The 21227-nt window shown below is 45.3% G+C and overlaps 1 protein-coding gene across 1 annotated transcript in view; it reads right to left on the bottom strand.

Moving 5' to 3' along the window:
* The window catches only part of LOC147458948 (Radical SAM superfamily protein), a 69256-nt gene that overhangs the window by 31837 nt on the left and 16192 nt on the right, over positions 1 to 21227 (bottom strand). The gene's annotated exons all lie outside the window — the stretch shown is intronic.

Below are 21227 nucleotides of genomic sequence, written 5' to 3'. Positions count from 1 at the left end.
CTTACTCTAGGTAACCCTCATAATATACTCACTGAGGTCTTGGCTTGTGACGTCACCTTCTTTACTTGAAGATAGATGTCTTTACACCATCTCAAGCATCAAACCATAATCTACTGGCTTGTGACATCAACCTTGTGTAATTTATCATTCTACAAATTTTTAATTTTTTTTTGGCAGTTGTGCCAATTGTATGATGTTGAGGTTGTTGCAATAATATATCAATAAACTGTCAAGATTACAATTGTTTTGTGTGACAACACAAAAGTCCATTAGGAAAAATATGAACCCCAAAGGGGCCTTGTAAGAGCAACCAATCAAATTTCAGTCAGCAATAGGACATAAAAGGGGGGCACGGATAGCCCATATCTATGTACCTCAAAACTATATCATGTTACATATCTATGGAAAGCGCTCCACAGTGTGATCCAAATGCACTATTGTCCAACAAATTTGAAGTTAATATGCTCAAGTTATGGCCATTTGAAAAAATGCATAAACTTGTGGGACTATGGCCACAAACCCATTCGCATTGGTGTAGAGAGTATATTCCAAAAACATGTTTGACCCTAAAGGGCCCTTTTGGGGTTCATATCTTCCCTAATGCAATCTGATTACAACTAGGCCTTGCCCATTAATTTATACACACCTGGCCAAATTTCAAAATCAAGTAAATATCTGCTATAACAATTGTGCAACATCAAAGTAGAAGCAAAAGCAAGAGAAGGATGGTGGTCCAAGACACATTTGGAGAATTACAAAAGACGCCTGAGTCGTATTGTGTTGCATCGGATCTGATTCCAATGGGGCAACTCCCGGAGATTAGAGCAGGAAGGGAAAAAGTAAGATCGTCTTTTACCGAGATGGAAAAGTCGTAATTTTGGAGCGACGCTCCACATGACGATGCGAGACCTATGGGACCACACTCAAAGTTGCTACTTGGAATTGCAATGGAACTCTGCGCCTTAATGTGGGAGCTTTTGAGGATAGTTTTTTTGTGTTAGGTGCAGCGGAATGAATGTTGTATTTTCTCAAGATTAGTGATCTTTACTGCTCAAGGTTCCTTTTAGTTCTTATGGAAAGAGAGAGCTTTCCGTCTGATGGAGAGTGCTATGATCACGAACAAAGTGAGTGGATTGTGTGTGCAAGTGATTGAGACTGAGAGAAGGAGAGAGAAGAGAAACGACACCGAGAGGTTTGTAAACCCTCCTCCGAAGGCCCCACTCTCGTCGGCGAGAGTGGTCTAACTTGATTGCACAAATGCGTACAATGCAGATGCAATGGACCGATGCAATGGGACTATGCCGATGACGACGACGGTGATGACGACAGCGACTTGGGCTGAAATCTGGGCTCTTCTTGATTGCTGTTTTCTTGGACTGTTCAAGGCTGAAAATGGCTGTTTGGTCGGGTCGCGTAGATGAGGGAAAAACGCTGCTGTACAAGGCCTTTGGCTGCGTTTCTGGGCGAAACTTCCTTGCTGAAAAACGCTGGACAGCAGAGTGTGTTTGGCTGAAAACCGCAGGTTTATCAAGTGTTGAGAAAACCTCTTACCCGGCGATTAGGTCCTGTTGCAATGCTGTGAAGAAAACGCTGCCTTGGCTGAGTTTGTCCTGGCGTTAGTACCATGGAAAAACGCTGATCTGATCATGTAACAAAAACGCTGGTTCTGGTCATGTGCTGGCGATCTCTAGCAGGGATGGAAAACGCTAGGGCAGTCCATGTGATGGCGATGGCTGATCTGGTAATGCCGGCGAGGGGGAGAGGCTCTGTGATGGAAAACGCTATGCTTGATGGTGGGGGCCTCGCCAAGTGAATGGGGAGGTTCTTCCAGAGAAGGAGGGAACACCTGCTGCTTGGGAAAGCCTGTTGTGCTCTTTGCTCATCTGCCAATCTGTGCTAACTTGGGTTTGCTTATAAATTAACTTACCCGATTTGCCCTACTGACTACCCAACAAAAGTCACTTAATAAATAAGTGAAAAATGTCAAAAATAGGGAAAAAAGGGATAAAGTCATCTGAAAAATCCCCAAACTGACTCTGATGGAATCTGATGCAAATGCTTATGCTTGTGCTTATGCAACCAGAGGATATGCATCTACAATGAGTGACTGGGCATGCACGGTCTACGAATAGACTCGCAAAAGTGCCAGATCACTCCTAATCTAACTTGACTAGACTTGGACAGAAACCCTGTTATGGTGTAGCTTGTCCACGGACACATAGGGTTGGGATGTGTCACGTGACATACACTCTTTTTTAAAGTGAGGTACTAGTACCGAGCTGCATGGCTTCCTTGTAGTCTGCCAACAACTCTGGGTAATCCTTGAAGAACTCTTCGTCTACCCACACCGCTTCATGGGTTCCTCGATCTTTGAACTTCAAAAAATACTGTCGTACTTGTTTCTTTGAACCATGGCGAAACCGATGCAACAAGACTTGCTCCGGCTCCATGACTTCTGCTTCATCGATGATCTCCGGTTCTTCTTCTTCCGAAACGTCCTTTGGAGGTGTTCCCTGAAACACTTTCAACCAAGAAACATGGAAACGTTGTGCATTGACCAGGAGTTAGACAACTTTAATTTCATTGAAACCTCATTAATCTTTTTGATGACTGGAAAAGGACCATACATACGAAAAGATAATTTAGGACATTTCTTTCCAACTTGCTTAATACGCTGTTTCATAATCCGTAGATACACCCAATCTCCTTCCTTGATCGAGACCTCTTGACGATGCTTGTTAGCCTGTCGTGAATAAGATTCCTGAGCCTTGCTGAGCCGAAGCTTCACACTCTCAGAAATCTCATCCAAAGACTGACTCTCAGCATTGGCATCAGTCATTTGACTGACCGATCGAGTCAACAATGACTGGAATCGGCGGCCAAAAGCTGCCTCATACGGAGTTCGACCAAAAGCAGAAGAGAAGGAATCATTGAGAATAGCCTGTACCAATGGGAGAAAGAGCTCCCATTGAGACTGCTGATCATGAACATACGACTTCAACAAATCAAAAGCTAACTGATTATAAATTTCCGTTTGACCATCTGACTGTGGATGAAAAGCGAATGAAAAATTCAACTTTGTGCCAAAATTTTCAAAAAGTGTACGCCAAAAGTTGGACGTAAACTTAACATCCCTATCTGAAACAATGGACTTTGGCAAACCACAGAGGGGGTACCAATGCTTTATGAACAATCGTGCAACATCCTGTGCAATAATCATGGCCTTACAAGGAATCAACATGCAGAATTTGCTGAAACGATCAACAATAGTTAAACATTGAGTATTCCTTGAATGCTGGCTTGGTGGTAAGTTAGTCACAAAATCCATAGAGATATCCTGGAAAGGTCCCTCGGAAATAGGCAGCGGAAGCAAGAGGCCTTGCTGCTTACCCCGAGGAGCTTTCACTTTTTGACAAATAGTGCAATGTGTGACATAACTAAACACATCTTTTCGCATTTTAGGCCAATAGAAAAATCGTTCAATCTTTTCCAATGTTGTGTTCATACCCCTGTGTCCACCCGTGAGAGAGTCATGTGCATCATGCAATATGGCTGGCCTAAGAGAGGACAACACACATAGACGCTGACGAAAAAATAACAATCCATCACGAATGAAATAGTTGTTAGGCCCTTGGGAAGCAAGAGCCTGCAACCGATACTTACCAAACTCCGAATCCGCACACTGATTCTTCATGCTGTCAAAAGACTCACCCTGAATAGAAAATGTGGTTCTTGACTCAAGAGCCAAAATCTGTCCTTTGCGACTCAACGCATCTGCAAACAGGGTTAGCTTTTCTAGGCACATACTCAATCAAACCACCAAATTGCTCAAAAAATTGTGACCACCGCGCTTGGCGATCACTCCAATGTACACTAGGCATAGACTGGAGCCACTTGAGGGCTTGATGATCTGTGCGCACTGTAAACTCTCTACCATACAAAAAATGCTTCCAATGCTTAAGAGTCAGTCTTAAGAGAGTGAATGATAAACAAAAGTTCTTTATCATAAACTGAATAATTCTTTTCCGCACTATTAAGCTTCCGGCTAAGGAAAGCTACGGGGCGACCATGCTGCTGGAGCACAGCGCCAATGGCGACATTGCTCGCATCAGTCCATACCTCAAAGGGGTCATCCCAAGAGGCAAGGATAAGACACGGTGCTTCTGTCACCGCAACCTTGAGAGCTGCGAAAGCCTCAATGGCTGCCTCGGGCAAGTCTACCGCTGACGGCGAGTCTTTACCCCTTTCAAAACATCAGTCATAGGTGCAGCAATGCGTGCAAAATTATCTATGTGCGAACTATATGCTTGACATAACCCAAGAAAAGAACGCACATCATATGCAGTTTTGGGCAAATTCCAATTACGAACCTGTTCCACTTTCGCGGGGTCTAGCTTGACGCCTTCTGCAGAAATGATATAACCCAGATAAGTGACTTCAGTAAGAAAAAATCCAGACTTCTTAGCTGCAATGTACAACTGACACTCATCCAAACGAGTTAATACCCTTTCAACATCTCTTTCATATTGTTCCCACGATGCACAAAAAATGAGAATATCATCTAAAAAGATGAACACACATACACCTACCATGTCGCCGAAACGACCTACCATGAGATAGTTGAATGTACCCACGGCTCTTGTCAATCCAAAAGGCATAACAATATACTCCCATTGCCATCGCTCGGTGCGAAAGGCGGTCTTGAAAATGTCGCCTTTGAATACCCGTACCTGATGGTATCCACTTTTGAGATCGACCTTGCTAAAAACCTTTGCCCCATTGAGCCTATCCAAGATATACTCAATGCGGGGCATCGGAAACTTGTTTTTGACGGTCATCTTGTTCAATGCCCTGTAATCAACACACAAACGAGACGAACCATCCTTCTTGCGAACGAACAAAATAGGAGCAGCAAAAGGACTTACACTAGGACGTATGAATCCTCTAGCCACCAACTCCGTGAGTTGTCGCTCTAACTCTTCCTCCTGTGAGTTGTTCAAACGATAGGAGCCTTACTGACTGGCTGCGCTCCCTCCACAAGCTCGATGCGATGATCCTCCGGCCGCTCTAGTGGAAGCCGAGGTGGAAGATCATCCTGCAAAAAGAGATGTTTAAACTTTGTAAACAACACCAAATACTTACCTGGAGCCTGAATGCTCTGGGAAACCGAGGCAGCATATATGAATGCCGCTTGTGCTCCTCGTCATAATTCACGCTTTACCTGCACATGCGAAATGAGAGGCAAAGAATGCAAGCCCTCCTCAGCATGAATGATGAGGGGGGAATCTGTCTTGGCATGCAAAGTGAGAGTTAGAGCCTCCCAATCAACGAGAGGGTTCAGTTCACGAAACCACTTCATGCCCAAAATCATATCACATCCTGAGAGAGGAGACACAAGAAATTTCCTACTAAACGAGGCTTGTTGAACGGTAAACATCACATCAAGGCACTCCTTCGTGATGAGAGAGTCCATACCAGGAGCGAAGCCAGAAACCTCGATGGGAGATTTCTGACTAACTTCTAGGCAGGCTCTTTTAACAACAGGGGGATTAATCACATCATGCATACTACCTGGATCAAACAATATGATAAAACGTTGTCCTTTGACATGACCATAACACTTCATTAGAGATTCACCAATGTGTGTGTCAGAGTCATGAGAAGATGAAGGTTGTGTTGTGACAGAGTTTGTGGTAGTTGCAGGTGTCTTTGGTTCTTTAGGTGTGACTGTCTTAGGACAGTTTTTCTTAATGTGACCCTTAATGTGACATTGAAAACATCTACCTTCTTTAGCATAAATCACTTGTTCTTCAGCCGTGATGTATCCTCCTACAATTCCTTGAGAAGCTTTTTCATCAAGGGTTAGCTTAGGTTTTGCCGGTGCTTTAGCTTTACCCTTAGATTCATTGTTAGAGTTCTTTTCCGAGGAATTAGAGGAAGAAGGGCTAGAAGAATTACCATTCTTACCGTTCTTACCATTCTGTGTGTTCTGAGAAGTCTGCGGGGTTGCTTGAGAAGTCTTGTTTTCCTTAGGCTTTCCTTTGTTGTGTTTCATCTCGTGGGCGAGAGCAATGGCTACCGCTTTGTTGAGATCGGGTGGATCGAGTACTTCGACATCATACTTGATATACTCGTCCAATCCGTAAAGAAATACCTCCTTGCGCTTCTTATCCGATTTGCGTAATTGAGTGCCGAGCTGCAAAACCCGATTAGAGAAAGCCATAACCGGCGTACCGTTTTGCCTGAGAGCTCGCCAATCGTCCTTTAGTCGTGCAAGGTACTGAGGTGGCATAAACCGCGCCTTGAGCTTGTCTTGGAAATCAGCCCAACTAAAAGAGAGGGGCGTGAGATCGTCGGCTGCCTCTAGGTATGCGGCTAGCTGTGCCTCTTGCCAAGCCTGATACCAATTGATGGCATCACCGGCAAGGTACATAGCTGCCGTCAAAACTTTGCTATTGCCTGTTTTCTTAGTTGTCGCAAAATAAGCATTAAATTGATGCAACCAAGAATGAATAACAGTAGCATACTTACTGAAAGTCAACTTCTTTGTGACTGGATTGTGTGAATCCGCCTCGTGGCTTGCACCACTTGACGAACTCCCACGATCTTTGGGTGATTCGGCCTTCGAGGCTAGGACTTGCGAAATAAACTCTTCTTGACGAATCTCCCTTTGAGCTTCTCGCTCGGCGTCCCTTTTTGCTTTGCGGTCTTTGCGTTCAATGCGCTCGCGTTCGAGGGCAAGTCGCTGGTCTTCTTGTCTTGCGGCAATTGCAATGCGCTCACGTTCCTGAGCAAGTCGATGTTCTTCTTGTTGTGCAGCAAGTTTGTCGCTTTGTTTTTCGCGCTCGCGGTCCTTGGCTTCTTGTGCACGGGTCTTTGCCGCTTGTTCTTCTTGTTTTCGTGTCATCATGTCCAACATTGACTTGATCATCATCTCCATAGGAGTGAGGGCAACTCGTGGCGTAGATGGCGAAGGGGGAGGGTCGAAAAAATCTCCTGGTGGGGAAAATCCTTCGTCGCCTCTCTCATGCTCATCACCTGAATGCGAAGTATCCATGCCGCTTCGGGTGACGACCATGCACTGGAATCTTTGGTTCTTAAGTTCACGAGGAACTTGGGTCTTGAGTTCTTGAGATTCTTAAGGTTCTTGAGGGTTTCTTCCGCTTGCAAATCGCGTTGGAGAAGGATCTTCTCTTCACCCGAGTTCTACCCTTTTCTGCGGGCGCACCCCTTGGCGGCCTTGCGCTCACACCAAGGTTGCTTTTTCCCACCTCACGTTGATTGGCCGGCCGCTAAGTGCACAGTCCGCTCTCAATGAGTGAAAAGAGACACAAGGGGAGGCTGGACAAGCCCTTCTTTCTTGGGATTCCTATCACTCTTCAACAAAACACGATTAGGAATCGCCACGCCCAAGGAAACTTGGGTTCGTGCGACCGCAACAAGGAAAAAAATTTCTTGTGGTTCTTGTGGTTCTTTCCTTGAGTAATGCAGAACACTTCCAAGGCTCTGATACCAATGTTAGGTGCAGCGGAATGAATGTTGTATTTTCTCAAGATTAGTGATCTTTACTGCTCAAGGTTCCTTTTAGTTCTTATGGAAAGAGAGAGCTTTCCGTCTGATGGAGAGTGCTATGATCACGAACAAAGTGAGTGGATTGTGTGTGCAAGTGACTGAGACTGAGAGAAGGAGAGAGAAGAGATACGACACCGAGAGGTTTGTAAACCCTCCTCCGAAGGCCCCACTCTCGTCGGCGAGAGTGGTCTAACTTGATTGCACAAATGCGTACAATGCAGATGCAATGGACTGATGCAATGGGACTATGCCGATGACGACGACGGTGATGACGACGGCGACTTGGGCTGAAATCTGGGCTCTTCTTGATTGCTGTTTTCTTGGACTGTTCAAGGCTGAAAATGGCTGTTTGATCGGGTCGCGTAGATGAGGGAAAAAGGCTGCTGTACAAGGCCTTTGGCTGCGTTTCTGGGCGAAACTTCCTTGCTGAAAAACGCTGGACAGCAGAGTGTGTTTGGCTGAAAACCGCAGGTTTATCAAGTGCTGAGAAAACCTCTTACCCGGCGATTAGGTCCTGCTGCAATGCTGTGAAGAAAACGCTGCCTTGGCTGAGTTTGTCCTGGCGTTAGTACCATGGAAAAACGCTGATCTGATCATGTAACAAAAACGCTGGTTCTAGTCAAGTGCTGGCGATCTCTAGCAGGGATGGAAAACGCTAGGGCAGTCCATGTGATGGTGATGGCTGATCTGGTAATGCCGGCGAGGGGGAGAGGCTCTGTGATGGAAAACGCTATGCTTGATGGTGGGGGCCTCGCCAAGGGAATGGGGAGGTTCTTGCTGAGAAGGAGGGAACACCTGCTGCTTGGGAAAGCCTGTTGTGCTCTTTGCTCATCTGCCAATCTGTGCTAACTAAGGTTTGCTTAAAAAATTAACTTACCCAATTTGCCCTACTGACTACCCAACAAAAGTCACTTAATAAATAAGTGAAAAATGTCAAAAATAGGGAAAAAAGGGATAAAGTCATCTGAAAAATCCCCAAACTGACTCTGATGGAATCTGATGCAAATGCTTATGCTTGTGCTTATGCAACCAGAGGATATGCATCTACAATGAGTGACTGGGCATGCACGGTCTACGAATAGACTCACAAAAGTGCCAAATCACTCCTAATCTAACTTGATTAGACTTGGACGGAAACCCTGTTATGGTGTAGCTTGTCCACGGACACATAGGGTTGGGATGTGTCACGTGACATACTGGGAGAGACATCATTTTCTACTTTGAGACACATCAGGCCCTTGGGCGGTCTATGCCTCACATCAATGGATACAGATGGGAGACAGCCTGCAGACAAGAGACGCAATTAGAGTGGCAGTGTTATCAGGGAAGAGTTGCAACCATTGATACATATAGCCCACAAGGATGAGCAGGCCAGGTACATGTGGTTGAGATTGAGAGCAGAGACAGCCAGATATCTCTACATTGCTGTTTGCTACTTTCCCTCGAAAACGTCAGTATATGCATGACCAAGAGGACAGTCCCCCTTTTCTATCTTGGATGATGACATATGGGAGTTCTCTAGAGATGGTAACATTATCATCCTAGGGGACTTCAATGCTAGGACTGCCCATCACAAGACAGTATTTTATGATACTTGCTGAGGGAGTTGGTGTCACGAGGACGTGGCAATTGTTACTATGTCACGAGGACCTGGCAACTGCTAACCTTAGTTGTTGGTTTCTTTCCAATGATTTTTGTTTTATTTTAAAGACCCTCTTTTTGAACTTGCAAATGGTCAAACATTGTATGGCCAATGTGAACGGTAGTTTCACCCGCAGACGGGAAGTTGGTTGGCACTGGAATTCGTATAGTAACAGGATGTCTAGGCTCAGTGCAAGATCATGTAGGTCCCCCCCGCCGCACTTAGCAAGTTGGTGGATACTAGGAAGTGAACTCAATAAAGGCATAAAGTCAAGGTGGGATCACCAACAAAAAGTATCCAACAGTTGGGCCACATTGCACTTTTGGATGCGGTCCCAATGAGGATAGAGGATAGATGGTCAAAAGACCGATGAGAGCCCAACGGAAGCCTCTCCTAAAAATTAGGAAACTGCTATTTTGGGCCAAGAAATGTGTTCGCGCCATTACCTCCGATATGACAAGGGGAACATTTTACAACTCTGCCGCAAAGTCAACTGGGCAACCAGTCGGGAGATTTTTAGGCGGCAACCCCGAAACAGGCAAATGCTTGTAAATGTGTCAAGTGGCACTTTCCTAAGTACTTGCCTCATTCAGAAAAATGGGCGCTGAATTCGTAGTTGGGAGACTCATTTTCAGCTTTTGTCACAGGTTAAGAGCTATGGAGTGCTTTCTTTCCTCTCTATGTACAGTGTGGTGCTAGGAGTGATGCCTTGCACACTACACACTGCTCTCTCTCTCCCCTACGTGCAGTTATGTGATGCCCCACAACAGGAGTCATAACCTCACCATACAGGTGCATTTTCAGCGCTGTGTATGCGTTGTAAATTGACTGTTTTTCAGCCATAGGACGCCAGAACCATTGGGAATAGTGTCCCACTGGCAGAGGACAGTTAAGGGACTATTTGAGGCTGAAAACAGGCAAAAACCAGTAAATACAGCGTGCTGAATTTACTGTTTTTGGGCAGGAATCAGAGGGTATATGCTAGTGGAAGTGAGTTCTGGCAGGGAAATTGGTTTCGCGCAAGTTTTGGGGCTGTTATGCTGCTGAAAGTTGGCCAAAACAGGTGGTATCTAGCTCGATATAGATATAAGGGTTCCCAGGACTCTTTTGTAATTTACCCTCCTAAAGAATAAAGAAATACCGAAAGGGGCGCCAATTTTGGGACCTACAGGTTGTTGGCGTTTGCTCGGAGCATTCTAGCTTCCGAGCCGTGTGTGTGCTTAAGTGTTAATTCCCGTCGCAGGTTTCCTTTGCACGTTCTCTCTGTGTGTGTCTAAAGTAAAGAATTTCGGGTGAAAGCCAAAGCCTACTGCCCCACGGGCCGGTTTCAAGGTTCCGTTGCCAAGACATTAATCACTTTTTCCTCAAAGAGTGAGCCTCGGTTGGGATTACACTATGGACGACAAAGGGTTCCTCTTCGAAGGCATTATGGAAGAGGGTTCCTCTTCGAAGGACAAACAGGAAACTACTATGGCGTTCGAGATCGGCGAGAGCTCACGGCCACGTCAATCTGTACCTCCTGTCGATGTGAATGTCCCTCCAGTAGTACAGGGCTTTATGACTGGGCAACTTGAGGATGATGCGTCAAGGACTGTTGCCGCGGTGAACGTCTTTTCGCAACTGGTGCAGAACCCAAGGTTTATTGTAACAAACTGCTGACGTGTCGACCTACTGAAGAACGGAGCTACCGGCCGAGGGGCCTAACCCTAAGAAGAACAAGTAACAGAAGAAAAAGTTCACCAACTTATGGGGACCCCGTTCGATGGGACCCCAAGTGACAACGGATTAAAATAAAGCAGGACCCGCACAGAGGCAAAAACTGATGACGTGGCAAATTTTCAAAAATTGCGCTGGCATGATGACGTGGCAGACTGTACAGATTTTCGCGTTTTGCGCTGGCTGATGACGTGGCAGCTATACGGATTTCCATGATTTATGCTGACAGCTTTTTGGCTTTGCTTTTGGACCAGATGCTTTTGAGTTTGAAGGCTTTTTCCTGTAAATTGCTTTTGGGGCCTAGGGCCTTTAAATATAAGATTAGGGCTCATTCTCTGGCATGCTTCCTGGAGAAGGTGCAGAGTTTGGAGTACCGGCTTGTACTGAGTTGATGCAATATAAAGAAATATCGAAAGAGGCACCAAGGTTTGGGGCCAATACTCTCTTGGGTGGAATTCCGCCACTCCGTGTCGCGTGTCGTCTCTCTCTCTTTCAGTTCAGTTGTTATTGAAGCGCTAAAAGTCAGTTCAGTCTGTTCTTTTCTATTGGCATGCGGTGCCCGTCTTGTGACAGTGGTATCAAAGAAAAGCATAACGGTCCTACAAAAGAGCAGACAAAGCTTTATTCGAGGTATCTTTGCCCTCCAACCCCGACTTATTAGCCACTCCCACCCTTACTTCATCGCGCATCGGACGCGCTCTCTTCTTCACCGCTCATGTCTTACAGGGCATAAGCCATTAAGATCACTTGCAAAGAAGGATCCAAGATTTGTTTCGAGTCACTGTTTTTGTCAGAGGCAGTGCCATGTAGATGTTGATAGCTACCAAGCAGCATACTCCAAGTACTTGGCAAGCTTTCAAGAAAATTTTTGCCCGAAGTTATATGGTTTCTGACATCTTCCTTCGGAGTACAACTTCTAGCAGAGTGGGGTATCCTGAAATGCTTGCCATGGAAACCCTAGCAGATTATAACTTGAAATTTCTTGATATCTCCCAGTAGATGTCTCTTCACGAGCAGGAGATCCAGTGTGATTGCTATCTTGGGACTACCATCGCCGCCAAAGAAACACTATTTGTCCAAGAGCTGATGGACCATGTTGTGCTCGGCTACGACCCTATGGAATGAACCTAACCCTAAATTTTTGGTGCAGGTTTCAGGATGGAAAGTCAGTCTACTTTTCGAGCTCGACTGATGTCGAGATTGCTTTTTAAGTTTGAGTTCTGTTTGAACTTGTTTGGTGATCTTGTTTGGAATTTGTTTGAAATGGATGGTATCTGTTTTGAACCAGTTTTGGTGCCAATTTGAATTGTTTGACTCTGGTTTGATACTGATTTCAATGATTGGTGATTTTACTCCCGGGTGAAGAAGTGAGAAATACTGTTTTGGTATTGTTTGAACCTCGGAACGACGCAGTTCGATGCCTGGGGAGCATTTCATTGTATGCTAGAAAAGCTTCGAATGACGCAAGCCGATGCCTGGGGAGCGTTTGGTTGTATGCTTGAACCTCCAAGCGACGCAGACTGCGGTCTAGCGAGCGTTTGGTTGTACAATCCTCTAAGCTCATGGCCCGGACCTTTTTATGTTATTGGCAGGGGGAGTGACGAGGTAATCGTTGAGTAGCTTAATACTGCAGACCGTTTGTCTCGAGGGAGTGCCCTGTGGCGTTGTTTGTTGTGTCTTGTAACATGCATATGTAAGCATTTGTGTTGCATTGTGATGTGCCAATTACTAAATATTCCTAATTGGATGAGATTGCCTAGGTATGTAATTTTAGTGCATCAAGACACCCGTGGAAGATCAATACGGTCTGGGTGTGATGGCTAATTTTACTACGCCGGAATATCAAGAGTTCCGATCTATATTCCAAGAGTTCCGATCTGGACGAAAGGAGAAGCTAACTCCTTGATCAAAAGAGCAGAAAGGAGAAGCTAACTCCTTGATCAGAAGAGCAGAAAGGAGAAGCTAACTCCTTAATAAAAAGAGCAAATTGATTGTCCCTCGGAATGACCCTCGGAAATTTTTGAGCTAACTTGAGTTGTTTTGCAGATATGCTGTAATCAAGGACGATTACTCTCTTTCAAGAAGGGGAGATGTAACAAACTGCTGACGTGTCGACCTACTCAAGATTGGAGCTACCAGCCAAGGGGCCTAAACCCTAAGAAGAACAAGTAACAGAAGAAAAAGTCCTACCAACTTATGGGGACCCCGTTCGATGGGGTCCAAGTGACAAAGGATTAAAATAAAGCAAGACCCGCACAAACGTAAAAACTGATACGTGGCAAATTTTTGAAAATTGCGCTGGCATGATGACGTGGCAGGCTGTACGGATTTCTGCGTTTTGCACTGGTTGATGATGTGGCAGCTGTACGGATTTCTGTGATTTACGTTGGCAGCTTTTTGGCTTTGCTTTTGAACCAGATGCTTTTGAGTTTGAAGGCGTTTTACTGTAAACTGCTTTTGGGGCCATGGCCTTTAAATATAAGATTAGGGCTCATTCTCTGGCATGCTTCCTGGAGAAGGTACAGAGTCTGGAGTACCAGCTTGTACTGAGTTGATACAATATAAAGAAATACTGAAAGGGGCGCCAAGGTTTGGGGCCAATACTCTCAGGGGTGGAATTCCGTCACTCCATGTCGCGTGTTGTCTCTCTCTCTTTCAGTTCAGTTGTTATTGAAGTGCTAAAAGTCTATTCAGTCTGTTCTTTTCTATTGGCACGTGGTGTCCGTCTTGTGATATTTATGGAGTTCTTGCAAGCACCACCAGTGCAACAGCAAAATAGACAACCTACACTGTGTACAGAGCTTGTTGAGGCTCAAGCCCAAGTACTTCATGCGACTCAGCAAGATAGGGAACACTCGCATGTTGCGGAGTCACGGGCTCCAAAACAGGTTCCTCCCGTGCTTGAATAGGTGGCTAGAACGCCTATTCCACAGGTTATGCCAGTTCAGCCCGCCACCTTTCAGAGCCCGCTTGCTGTCTTGAATGGACAGAGAACTGGATACCAAGCTATGCACCCAGTTTTTCCACCACCCACGGTACATCCTCGATATTTCGGGGGTGGATCTGTGTTTCAAAGTATGGCTGGTTATGCGCCTAGAAGTCAGTTGTACATGCCAGGAACAGTGTTTGGGGGTATGCAAGGCATGATGCCAAACCCCGTGTATGGTAGCATCGGCATGCAGCAAGGTTTTCAGCGCAACCAGGGCCAGTTTGGGGTACCACAAGGTCATTTTGGCATGGCTTGTTTTTCTGGATAGCAATCAAATATCGCACCTCTGACGCAAAATGTGAATGGCCAAGATGTGCCAATCATGCCTACTATAGTGCCCATGTTGCATACTATTCCTTATGACAATTTGGGGGCACTAGAGAAGTCGAAAGCTTACAAAGAAGGTGGTGCAACTGTAAAGTTCAGCACATTCAGTGGCTTCGAGGATAAAGCAAAGGCTCTCACTTTCCTCCAACAGTTTGATACAACTTATGCAGGAGGGAATTTTACAGAGGCCTCTTAAGGTCAGGAAAGCTGCCACTTTCTTGAAGGACAATGCGCTTACATGGTGGACGAGATTGTTAATGCAAGGACAGGCACCCGCCACTTGGGTTTACTTCAAGCAAATGTTTACATCTGCTTGGGTGTCAAATGAATTTGAAGCCGAAGTCATGACAGAGTGGCACCAGCTTACTTCGGCTACATGCAAGAGCTTGCTGGAGTATAATCGGAGGTTTTGTAAAGCGTTACTCTCAGTGACCTCCTACAAATTTGTGCCATTGATAGAGCAGATAGAGAAGTATTGTTGTGGGCTGCCTAAAGGGCTTCGTGATTACTGTAACAAGAACAGAGTGGCTACCCTCACTCAGCTTATATAAGTTGCTAACACTGGTCTTGCCTTGTTGAAAGGAGAGGACAGTGGGTTTCCGAGCAACGAGAAAGGAGGGCAGCAACATAAAAATTCAGCGAAGAAGCCCTTTGTGAAAACGGCTCCTGAAGCATCACAGAGGTCAGAAAAGGCCACCAAAGACAAGGATTCAGCCGGGACTTCTAGAGCGCAGGCAAAGAAACAAAAAAGGAAGCCTTTTGTGCGCAAGTCACTCGAGGAAAAGAAGGTCCTAATGGCTGAAAATAAATGCTTTATATGCGAGCAGCCTGGGCACTTTGCTAACAACTGTCCACAAAGGAAAAGACCAGCTGACTCAGATGATAAAGAGGACCAGAAAGGCAAGAAGCCTAAACCCACGGCAGGTTTGGTGCCAGATATGGTGGGTGATAGGCCCAATACAGATGTGAGTTATGCAGGGCATGGAGTAAAGTTAAAGATCAAACGGCACTCATCTTCTATGCTCCAAATGCCAAAGCCAACTTTATCTCACCAGAGTTAGCTATGAAGCTAGGCATCAAAGCTGAAGAGATGGGGTACACAGCACAGGCAGAGTTGGCATGTCCTGGCCACTCAAGAGTGTGTTACTCCCATTATTGGAAAGCTGCGTCTACATATTCATTCGTATGTGGACACAGAAGAGTTCTATATCATGCCATTGGAAGGGTGCGATGCGCTACTTGGAATTCCGTGGATGTTCAGAGTACATGGCGTACTGGATGCCTTCGGCAAGACGATCACCCTTCAGCATAGGGGCAAAACTCATGTTTTGGATGTAAAGCTCAAAGCAGAGTCTGTCCCTATTGTATCTACTTCTGCTATCACTTCTGTAATAAAGAATCATTTTTCTGTGTAGTTGATTTTTGCACGTGATGTCTCAGATAATGATCAGTCAAATTTATATGTGTTAGATAAAGAAAGGTCAGCATTTTTGCAAAAGTTTAGTGACTGTTTTTCTGATTCATTACCGTTGCAATTGCCGCCGGAGAGACCTGAGGATCATCGGATAGATTGGTGCCACGGTGTAGCCCACCAAATAGACCTCCCTACAGGGTTAGTGCGGCGCAGCAGAAAGAGGTTATGGGCCAGGTTGAGGAGTTATTAGAGAAGGGGCTGATTCAGCCTAGCTTTTCACCCTTTTGCTCCCCAGTGCTCCTAGTGCAGAAGAAGGATGGTTCATGGAGAATGTGTATTGATTACCGTGCGTTGAATAAGAATACCATCAAGAATAGGTTTCCTATTCCTCGAATTGATGATATTCTCGATCGTTTAGAGGGTGATACAATTTTCAGCAAGATAGACCTTTAGAGTTAGTACCATCAGATTCGTATAAGGCCAGAGGATGTGCACAAGACTGCTTTAGAACGACATTTGGTCTTTATGAGTTTCTAGTGATGTCGTTGGGCTAACAAATGATCCTGCCACGTTCAATAGAATGATGGACCAGATTTTCCGCTCACATCAACTGTTTGTTGGGACGTTCTTCGATGACATGATAGTCTATTCGAAGAATGAAAAGGAGCATAGGCGTCACTTGACCATTGTGTTCGAAGAGCTGCGCAGTCACAAGCTACTTGTCAATCCTAAGAAAAGTGAATTCTTCCTAGAAGAGATTCACTTTCTTGGCCACATAGTCTCAAAGGATGGTGTCAGAATGGATCCAGCAAAGGTCGAAGCTATTAAGACATGGCCAGACTTGAAGACTGTGCACGATGTCAGAAGCTTCTTGAGATTGTGCTCCTACTATACAAGGTTTATCAAGGATTTTGCAGAGATAGCATCACCTCTTCACGCATTGCAAAAGAAAGAGGTCGCTTTCAAATGGACCCAAAAAGAGATTTCAGCTTTTAGTCTCTTAAAGGAAATGTTGACTTCAGATCCAGTAATTGTTTTGCTAGATCTTAGGAAGTCATTTGTGGTCCAGTGTGACGCGTGTGGCAGTAGCATCGGAGCAGTGCTAATGCAAGATGGACGGGTAGTAGCTTATGAAAGCCGAATTTTGCAAGGGCCAGAGAAGACTATGCAAGTCTATGAGAAAGAGCTCTTGGCCGTCATTCATGCGCTTTCGAGTTGGAAGCACTACCTCTTAGGTGCTGATTTTGTTGTCCAAACAGACCATCAGACCTTGCGATACACAGTCAAAGTTATCTGAAAAGCATATGCGATGGGCAAACATTCTTTCTATGTTCCACTTCCAGATTATACATGTGGAAGGCAAGAAGAATGTTATGGTTGATGCGTTATCGAGAAAGACACAAATTTCAGCTATGTCAATTCCTTATCCTCATGAGTTAGATGACATGAAGGAACAATATGCTATTGATGAAGATTTTGCAAGGATCTTTGAACAATTGCAAGAGGGGCAACATCATGAGCACTACCTCCTCTGAGATGGTGTTATGATGATGCATGGCAGACTTTGTGTCACTAGGCCATTGCAACATAAGGTCATGGAAGAGAGTCATGTCCCACCGTATGCAGGGCATCGTGATATTGATGCGGCAGTTAAAGCGGTAGAGACAATTCTTCTATTGGTCTACCTTCAGGAGAGATGTGGATGCCTTTGTGCGAGCATGCATAATTTGCCAAAAGGTCAAGTTTGATAGGCAAAAGGCACCACGGTTGTTACAACCACTGCGATTCCGCATAAGCCATGGGAAAGCATTGCTAAGGACTTTATCTTTGATCTTCCAAGAACGCCAACAGGGAATGATGGTATATGGACCATTATTTGCAGGTTCAACAAGCAGGCCCATTTTATCCCTGTCAAGAAGAAGATAAAATCTGATCAGATGGCACGTTTGTTTATGTACAATGTATTTAAGTACCATGGTATGCCACAATCGATTGTCAGTGATCGTGATCCTCGCATGACCAGTTTGTTCTAGAGAGGATTGTTTGAGAACATGGGCACTACGCTCAAGTTCTCGTCTTCGTTTCATCCACAAACTGATAGACAGTCAGTTGAGGCTAATTCTACTGTCTTAGATCTGTTGAAATGCTATGTGTCAGATAATAAGGGCAAGTGGGAACAATATTTGCCTATGCTTGAGTATGCGTACAATAATACGGTGCATTCGTCAATTGGCAAAGCACCTTTTGAGATTGTTGAAGGCGGCAAAAAAGTTCCTCCCATTTTGCATACAAAGAACAAAATCTTTGAGGCACATCGATATGTTGAGAACATGGATGAAATGTATAAGAAAATTAAAGTTGCCTTGGAGAAGACTCGGGCAAAGGAGAGAAAGGTTGCTAATCGTCACCGTCGTGAATTGTTGTAATCACCTAGTGATTGGGTTCTGTTAAGGTTCGAAAAGGCAAGGTTAAAGAAGATGAAGGGCAAGGAACGGTTGCTTCCTAAGCTCAGTATGCGTTACTATGGGCCTTTTCAAGTGCTTGACAAGATCAGCGATGTGGCTTACAGGCTGAAATTGCCTGATGCGTGGAAGATTCATAATGCGTTTCACGTGAGTCTTCTAAGACCCTTCGTGGGTAATGTGCCAAAAGATATGACAGATGAGGATCAGCCAGAAGTTGAGGAACTTGATGAGATCCTGGTACCTGAGCAAGTTTTGGCACATAAGGACAGAAAAGTTAAAGGACAGGTTGCAAGACGTTGCTTGGTGAAGTTCAAGAACTATCCACCTATGGATGCAAAGTGGATGGAAGAGCATGAACTGTGAGAGTCACCAAACGTATTGCAGCTTTGCCTTGAAGCCTTTGGGTTACACCCTACTTATGCCCCAACCCAACGTGTGCAAAGGAGGGGTAATGATAGAGCTAGCACATCAAATGTACATATGAATTCAGTGTAATAGATGGAAATGACAAAAGTATGAAGGTCGCATTAAGTCATTTGTATCTATGTGTTACGACCTTTCTTGCGGATACATGCGATGATAAATGAGTGCTAACAACACAAGATCATCAGTGGCGTGTATTTATGGTATGCAATCGAGGACCTTTGCGATTTCAGGAGGGGGGTATGTCACGAGGCCGTGGCAACTGTTGACTTTGTCACGAGGACGTGGCAACTACTAACCTTAGTTGTTGGTTTCTTTCCAATGATTTTTGTTTTATTTTTGAGACCCTCTTTTTGAAGTTGTAAATGGTCGGACATTGTATGGCCAATGTGAACGGTAGTTTCACCCGCAGACGGGAAGTTGGTCAGCACAAGAATTCGCATAGTAAGAGGATGTCTAGGCTCAGTGCAAGATCATGTAGGTCCCCCCCCGCCGCACTTAGCAAGTTGATGGATACTAGGAAGTGAACTCAATAAAGGCATAAAGTCAAGGTGGGATCACCAACAGAAAGTATTCGACAGTTGGGCCACATTGCACTTTTGGATGCGGTCCCAATGAGGATAGATGGTCAGAAGACCAGTGAGAGCCCAACGGAAGCATCTCCTAAAAATTAGGAAACTGCTATTTTGGGCCAAGAAATGTGTTCGCGTCGTTACCTCCGGTATGACAAGGGGAACATTTTACAACTCTGCAACGAAGTCAACTGGGCAACCAATCGGGAGATTTTTAGGCGGCAGCCCCGAAACAAGCAATTGCTTGTAAATGTGCCAAGTGGCACTTTCCTGTGTACTTGCCTCGTTCAGAAAAATGGGCACTGAATTTATAGCTGGGAGACTCATTTTTCAGCTTTTTTCACATGTTAAGAGCTATGGAGTGCTTTCTTTCCTCTCTATGTACAGTGTGGTGCTAGAAGTGATGCCCTGCACACTACACACTGCTCTCTCTCCCCTACGTCCAGTTATGTGATGCCCCACAAAAGGGTTCTTCATTTGACTGATGTATATTTCATGCTTTTTTGCTGAGGCAAGAGCCTCCTTGAGCAAGAACAAGGGTAGCTAATTGCTACTTCAAAGCAGGCACCGGTGAGGGTCATTACCTCACCGTACAGGTGCGTTTTCAGCACTGTGTATTTACTGTAAATTGATTGTTTTTCAGCCATACGGACACCAGAACCATTGGGAATAGAACCCCCCCCCTCGCAGAGGACAGTTAGGGGATTGTTTGGGGGTGAAAACAGGGCAAAAACCAGTAAATACAGCGTGCTGAATTTACTGTTTTTGGGCAGGAATCAGAGGGTATATGCCAGTGGAAGTGAGTTCTAGCAGGGGAATTGGTTTCCCGCAAGTTTTGGGGCTGTTATGCAGCCAAAATTTGGCCAAAACAAGTGGTATCTAGCTCGATAAGATAAAGGGTTCCCAGGACTCTTCTTTGTAATTTACCCTCCTAAAGAATAAAGAAATACCGAAAGTGTAACCGGCCCGTAGGGCGGTAGGCGTTGGCTTTCACCCGAAATTCTTTACTTTATACACACACACAAAGCACTTTGCAAAGAGAACCTGTAATGGGAATTAACACTTCAACTCACACACAGCTCGGAAGCTAGAATGCTCCGAGCAGACGCCGACAACCTGTAGGCCCCAAAATTGGCGCCCCTTTCAGTATTTCTTTATTCTTTAGGAGGGTAAATTACAAGGTAAGGTCCTGGGAATCCTTCACGTGTATCCACCTAGATACCATTTGATTTGGCCAAATTTCGGCAGCATAACAGCCCCAAAACTTGCGCGAAACCAATTCCCCTGCTGGAACTCGCTTGCACTGGCGTATACCCTCTGATTCCTGTCCAAAAACAGTAAATTCAGCACGCTGTATTTACTGGTTTTTGCCCTGTTTTCAGCCCCAAACAGTCCTCTAAGTGTCCTTTGCCAATGGGGCACGATTCCCAATGATCCTGGCGTCCGTATGGCTGAAAAACAGTGAATTTACAGCGCATACACAGCGCTGATTTTGCACCTGTACGGTGAGGTTATGACCCTCACCAGTGCCTGCTTTGGAGCAGCAGTTAGCTACCCCTGTTCCTGCTCAAGGAGGCTCTTGCCTCAGCACAAAAGCATGAACCCACACAACTGTACATCAGTCAAATGAGTAGCCCTCTTGTGGGGCATCACATAACTGCACGTAGGGGAGAGAGAGAGCAGTATGTAGCGTGCGGGGCATCACTCTCGTCACCATACTGTGCATAGAGGGCAAGGTAAGCATTCCATAGCTTCTGTACCTGTTGCAATCCGCCTGTGGCTGAAAATGGCGTCCCCTTTGTTGATATGCAGCTCGTTTTTGCCTCCCAGAGTGGCAGAATCGCTCACAAGCTGACACGTCGCCCAGTTTCCGAGTTTGGGCTTTCCCTGCTAAAAATATCTCAACTGGTGCGTCAGTTGACTTCGCGGCAGAGTTGTAAAGTGTTCCCCTAGTCATACCGAAGGTAATGACGCGAACACATTTCGTGGCCCAAAATAGCAGTTCCCTAAATTTTAGGAGATGCTTCCGTTGGGCTCCCACTGGTCTTTTGACCATCTATCCTCATTGGGACCGCATCCAAAAATGCAATGTGGCCCAACTGTCGGA

Source organism: Adiantum capillus-veneris, chromosome 4 (genome assembly GCF_014529385.1).
Source record: "Adiantum capillus-veneris isolate H3 chromosome 4, ASM1452938v2, whole genome shotgun sequence".
NCBI classification, from domain to species: Eukaryota; Viridiplantae; Streptophyta; class Polypodiopsida; order Polypodiales; family Pteridaceae; genus Adiantum; species Adiantum capillus-veneris.
The sequence above is the reverse complement of the archived record's forward strand: the minus strand, read 5'-3'. Positions and strand labels throughout refer to the sequence as shown.